The 6,864-nt window shown below is 39.2% G+C and overlaps 1 long non-coding RNA gene across 2 annotated transcripts in view; it reads left to right on the forward strand.

The window, feature by feature from the left end:
• Nucleotides 1-6,609, forward strand: part of LOC114486969 (uncharacterized) — a 51,868-nt gene extending 45,259 nt beyond the window's left edge. Inside the window, exon 4 of one of the 2 annotated variants that reach the window (XR_008618308.1) lies at nt 6,166-6,609. This is a non-coding gene — a long non-coding RNA (uncharacterized lncRNA). Of the gene's footprint in view, nt 1-840; nt 882-6,165 lie in introns of those variants that run through there. The other variant, XR_003681481.1, reaches the window with a different exon arrangement.
• Nucleotides 6,610-6,864: the final 255 nt, after the last annotated feature.

Below are 6,864 nucleotides of genomic sequence, written 5' to 3' on the forward strand. Positions count from 1 at the left end.
CGGGCCTATCTGCCCCGCGGCATGTGGGATCCTCCCAGACCGGGGCATGAACCCGCGTCCCCTGCATCGGCAGGCGGACTCGCAACCAGTGTGCCACCAGGGAAGCCCTGGGATTATGTTTTATTCCTGGAATTCAAAGAACGTTGGATCTGGAGAGAAGCATAAATATAATCTAATGAAGTCTAGTACTGTCTTTTTACCAGAGAAGAAATTGTGACCCATTGAAATTAAAACGCTGAGTTTCTCCATCGTCATCCAGCTAGCTGCCTATAACACTAAGATTGCAGCTGAGGACCTCTGGCTCCCAGTCTAGCAGTAGTTCCACTACACCATACTCTTTCCAACTGAAAGTGTTAGGATGTGAAGATGTTTAATAAATCTCTTAGTGTGAAATATGAAGGAGTATGAAATTCAAATGCACCTTGTATGACTCAACGCATTCTCACCTGAGAAGCAGTGTAACAGAGTGGATCTGATCTAGGACCCAGAGCAAGATTGCCTTTATGCAAATCCCATCTCTAGTACTTCCCAGCAGTGTGACCCCTGACAAGTTACTTAACCTTTCCATGCTTTCATTTCCTTATCTGTAAAATGGAGATGGCAATACTACTGAACTCACAGGGTTACGGGAAGATTTAAATATATTAATAACAGTATGCCTCATAGAAAAGGGCCTGGACCATATTTAGTACTAAATAATTATGAGCAATTACTATTATGAGCAGTAGGCTGTGTAATAAAGACAGACTATTTCAGTTAAATAAAAGAACATTTTTATTAATATTTTTAAAATGTTGTATTTATTAATACTATTAATATTTGTTCCTGCTGTGGTTTTAGCCGCCTCCTATGGTGAAGGCATGAACACCTAATCCTAAAACAGGGGCCAGATGTTCTGGTAAGTTGCCTGTAGACTGCAAGTTTTGTCCTCTTCCATGCCTGCAGACGTTTTGTGCACAGTGAGCACATGACTGTCATGAGTGCTCTTGCTAATTAAAGTCTCATTAATACCAAAGAGCTGTACAGTGACTAGTTCTATACTGTCGTTTGTGCAAGCTGCATTGTTTCAAGGACAAAGCGGCTGATGTTCTGTTTCGTTTCTTTCATATTGCTGAGCATGGGTATCTGATAGAATTGCTTAGGCTGGCAAACTTGTGAGCAGAAGTTGCTAGATTTGTATGCATCTTCAAGAATGAGGCAGTTCAAAGCTAAAGTGAGCTAGGAAAGAAACAGGAAGTGAAAAAGTAGAACGGAAAGACATAGGTAGATAGAGGAAGAAAAAAGAGGAAGGAAGATAGAAGGAGCCATGAAAGGACATGAAAGATAAATGAAAACATTTAAATGGAGAAGAGATTTTAAGGGGCAGTTTAGGCAAACAGGAGACTGTTTTATCTGAAGTGTTTCTGATGCCTAAACCCGTGCTTCTCAAACTTTAATGTGCATCGGAATCACCTGGGGGACTTGTTAAAATAGTTTCCTGGGTCCCATCGGCAGAGATTCTGATCCAGTAGGTCAGAGTGGAGGCCAGTAATGCAGTAACGCAGATTCTAACAAGCTCAAAGGTGATACTGATGCTGCTTGTCTGGGGACACTGAGAACCTTTGGGTTAAACCGTATTCACACAAAATAAGTATAATAACTTTTAGCGTCATTTTTATTTAGTTATATTTTACATACAGTAAATCGCAAGGATATTAATGTTCTTGGTTTCCTAACGTAAGTAACTCCCTACTAGGTCATAAAAATATCTACCTGTTCCCATATACTGTCTCTGTCAAGGATACCAAGAGACTTTTTTGAATAAAGTCCTAGTGGCCTGATATTATTTTCCATCAGAATGAACTTCAGTAAGTTTTTTAGCTTTTTGAAGAAAAACATGTATTTCTGTAATCTGGAATCGAATGCCAAAGAACTAGAAAGCACCTGTATTACTTTGACTACACCTGGAATTCTCCTGGTCTCATCTAAACTACAGCCCATTTTCTGTCTCGTATTTGTGATCCCATTTGAAAGGAGGATATTTTGGTGTGTTACATTGAATTCTCTCTCATTCTTTGGGTTAGCAATTTACTGGATGTCTATAATAAGTAATCTGAGATGTTGGGCAAGGAAGCTATTGAGTTGAAATCCTTCAGCTGTGCTTCTTGAACTTCATGTACAATTGAATCCCTAGGGATCTTGTTAAAAATGCCAATTCTGATTCAGTGGGTCAGGTGTTGGGTTCTAAATTCTGCATGTGTAACAGGCTCCCAAGTGATATTGATGCCGCCAGTTTGCCGCTCACATTTTCAGTAGTAAGGCCCTGTATGGTATGTGTAGGTGGTTCTCAAACTTAGCGAGTATCAGAATCAGTGGAGGGCTTGTTAGAACACAGATGTTTGGCCTCTACACCTGAGTGTCGGGTTTAATAGGAGTGGAGCCTGAGAATATGCATTTCTAAGTCCTCAGATGATGCTGGGGAAAGTTCAGGGAACACACTTTGACAACTACTAATCTGTTGACCACCCTCTTCATTTTGCTGATGCTCATTGACTTCCCAGAAATTTACACTGTGGGTTGTTAAGATCTACCCTTAAATGTCTCTGACAAAGTCACCAATGGTCTCTTCACTGACAAATCCAACGGACTTCTCTGAGTCTTACTTTACCTGGCTTCTCAGTGGCTTCTGACTATTGTTATTCCCCTCTTGATACCCTCATCTCTCTTGGTTACTCTCATAGAATTTTCTTTGTTTCCTTCTTATTTCTCTAACTCAGACTCTATTCTATCTCAGATTCCTTTGTAAGTTTCTCTTTTTATCCACCCCTGTGCTTCAATCTCACAATTGTGCCTGACATCAGCCTCTTATCCTCTGTTACCTAGACCACATCAGTGCTCTTATAATGAATCTCTCTGCCTTGAGTCTCTAAGACCCTCTTCCCACCTCTACGAGAGTGATCTTTCTAAAATACAAGAGTGGTGATATTCTCACTATGCTTAAAACCCTTTAGTAGCTTCCCATTTGTTCCCATTGTTCCATTTGGATGCATTCCAAACTCTTTAGCTTGGCTAATGTGGCTCTCTGTAATCTGGTTCTTAATCTACCCTTTCCTCTTGTTACGCCTACTTTGGAATCTTAGTAGACATACTTAAAAACAACCAATTTCAGTAGAGACTACATGACTTCATGCCTCCATACTTCTGTTCATGCTCCATTCTCTTCCAACAATTCCCTCCTTCTCATATCAGTTTAGCCAGCAGACAGCTTCTCAACTTTCACGTGTCCCTCCTCTTTGAACCCTGGGTGACTATGCCAGGAAGCAGTGACCATTTTCTTCTTGTGCCCACACATTATAATGACATCAGCTATCCTTTATTTGTACTTCTTAGTTTACATGTCTGATTCTTTCTATCAGATTATAAAGCTCTTGAGAGCAAAATTAGTTTTCCAACTCAGGGTCCCAGTGCATTGCTCAGTGCCTGACACGTTTGCCTGTTTGTTTTCTGAACAAACGAATGAATAACAGAGTCTGAGGAAGCAGCAACTGATAAAGACCTTGGGTGACTGTATTAGTTTACCAAATCTGCTGTGACAAATGACCACAAATTTGGTGGCTTAAAACAACAGAACCTTATTCTCTCATAGTCCTGGAGGCCAGAAGTCTCAAATCAAGGTGTTGGCAGGGTTGCACACTCTCTGGAGGCTTTAGGAGAGATTCCTTCCTCTCCGTTTCGAGATGCTGGGGGCTCCAGCTGTTCCTTGGCGTGTAGCTGCATCACTTCAATATCTGTCTCCGTTTTCCCTTTTTCTCTTCTTCCTCTTCTAAGGACAGTTGTTGCCTTTGGGGGCAACCTGGATAATCCAGGATGATCTTATTTCAAGACCCTTAACTTAATTTCATCTGCAGAGACTCTTTTTCCAAATAAGGCCACATCCACAAGTTCTGGTGGTTTGGGGGCCACCATTCAACCCACTCTGAAAAAAATAAGGATGGTATTCATAAGTAGAAATAGGAGAGAGGCAGACACTCCTCTTGTGCCCTCTGGATCCCACTTAATAACAATGACTAGAAGGCGGTAGACATGCACTCTGTTTTTTCCAGTTCTTTTCAAACTAGTTATCACCACAAGCTCTTCTTAAAAAAAAAAAAAAAGAAAAAGTACATGTGTGTGCATGTGTGTGTGTGTTTTGAGGGGCATGGGTCAAGCACTAAGAATATTCTCCTTTCTGCCTAAATCAGACCAAACCTCCTTAAGCTTCGAAAGAACAAGCAAAAAAACAACAAAGCGAAAGGATCTCATCTATTTGTCTTTGAAAAGTAATACTTTCTGAACTGATTTCGGTTTTCTTGTCACTTTACGTTTGTCCTGGAAGAGAGGGAACTGTTTCACTTCTTGTTATAGTACCTTGCCTTCTTCACCAGTTAGGCACTTAAATACTTTTGATGAGAATATGAATTTGTATTGGATGAGAACAAGCAAAGAAGTAAGGTTGGGATAAGCAGTTATGGAAATTGTGGGAGTGGGAGACTGGGCAAAGGCCTGGGAATGCTGGTCCAGATTCCAGCCTCACCACTTACTCTGCAGTTTGCACATGATGCCCCAGCACTGAAGCCAGGGTTTCCAGAGCCAACAGCTTTCATTTCCATTAGTGAATGACTTAGTAGCCAAGATCAAACCTTTTTCCCTCTGACTTTGCAATTGAAGGTCGAAGGCTTTCTCATCTAGTCTACAGCTATGGGAGAGCTCAGGAAAAGTGGGGAAAACGTAAAAATACAGGATGAAGAATCTATAGAGCTACAGTTCCCTGTATTTTTCCACAAGGCAGGAGAACAGCACAGGATACTGTAATTTGTCAAACCCCCAAACAAAACAAAACAGGTCTGTTGTTAATACAGACAAACGGTCACAGCTGCAGAGAAGTTTCCACATAAAATCTTTCAGTCCTAAATAGTCGTTTTGCAGTTTTGTGATCACTTTTCCAGGATTCTTTTTCCCCCTCAGTGTTTATTCATGTTAACTGTTTGTTCTATGTTACAAGGTCCCTCCTGTTAGATATATTTCTGACAGTTCTGCTTTCCATACAGTAGTTTTAAAAAATATTAAAATATTCTACTCAGTTTCATCAGTACATTTCAGTTGGCACAATAACTTTAGCAATGAAATGTTTTGATTACATAGAAGAACTGCTGTTATACTCCTCCTCTGTACCCCCATTCTCAGCATTTGGGTGATACAGCTCCCCCCCTGCAACCCCCAGAAGCGTGTGGCTAACTGCTGTACCACAAATTAATGCAGTGAAGCTTGAAACCCAGGTTGTCATACAGCTCAAATATAGGCCAGGTGTGTTGAGAGATTTCCAAGTGTTTGACTATATTTTGCTTAAGTTAAATTTTCTAAGCTGGCTTGAATTGCTGTAAAAGTGAGAAAGCTAGGCCGAAAGAACTGGTGTTTGATCGTTTAAGGCTGAAATTTAAACCTCAAACAAAACTTAGGGAATCCAAAACCGATTCAAACAGAAAGAAGAAAGTTTTATGTGACATTCCTCTGATGGAAACTGATGAGTTATACATTTTTACTGTTGATTCTTAGCTTGTCTTCCTCTTTTGCCAGAATATATTTATCTCTTTGGGAATAATGCCATGTTACAGTAAAACTGCTTTCATTTTGACTGCATTTGTGATACTCAAAGAGGTTGATGTTTCCTTTTGCCCCGATGAGAAAGAGTTTCCAAAGAATGGTGTACAAGCTTGTGAGATAAATGTTTAACGCATGTAAGAGAAAAGGGATATCTCGGCCTTTGTAAAACACTTTACCAGAAATAATTTGAATATAAATAATTATAAAATCAAAATGACAAAATATTCATATGTAAAAGCAGAGTCCAAAGTTTTTTACTTGGCAAATTTTATGGACTTTCAGAATTATTCAATATAAATGAAAGTGATAAAAATTGAACTTAAATATAAAGCAACTTTTATAATACCTTTTACAATGTGTCCACTTACTCAGATGGTCTTTTATCTGAATTAGTAAAATATTACTGTATTTGAGTCATACACACAAATTTTCTAAAGATACCTTTATTTACCTGCATTTTAAGCTAGAATTTTATAGATTTTATTTTACAGTTAAAGGAAAGAAGGAAAAATAAACATGAAAATTAAATGTTTTATTCATTTTTAGATATAAAGTATTACAGGTTTATTGTCAAAAATTAAGGAAATACAGAAAACTCTAAAGAAGACGAGAAACGGGCTTACCTGGTGGCACAGTGGTTAAGAATCCACCTGCCAATGCAGGGGACATGGGTTCAAGCCCTGGTCCGGGAAGATCCCACATGCTGCAGAGCAGCTAAGCCCGTGTGCCGCAACTACTGAGCCTGTGAGCCACAACTACTGAAGCCCATGCACCTAGAGCCCCCATGCTCTGCAACAAGAGAAGCCACCACAATGAGAAGCCCGTGCACCAAGATGAAGAGTAGCCCCCGCTCACCACAACTAGAGAAAACCCACGTGCAGCAACAAAGACCCAACATAGCCAAAAATAAATAAATAAAATAAATTAATTTTAAAAAATGTTTAAAAAAAATGACAAGAAGTCACTTCTAATTCTACCACTTAATAATAATCATTGTTAACATTTTTAGGATGACTTTTAGCATTTTTGGGTGTATATTATCTTTTTAAAAAATAAATCAAGATCAATTAATGTGCCAGTGCTGCTGGAACAACTGAATATCCATATGGAGGAAAACAAATGAACTTTGACCCATATCTCACTCCATACACAAAAAATTAATTTGAGATAGATCATAGACCTAAACTTAAAACCAGAAACATAAAGCTTCAAGGAGAATAAAAAGAGGCTATCTTTATGATCTTG

Source organism: Physeter macrocephalus, chromosome 10 (genome assembly GCF_002837175.3).
Source record: "Physeter macrocephalus isolate SW-GA chromosome 10, ASM283717v5, whole genome shotgun sequence".
Taxonomy (NCBI): domain Eukaryota; kingdom Metazoa; phylum Chordata; class Mammalia; order Artiodactyla; family Physeteridae; genus Physeter; species Physeter macrocephalus.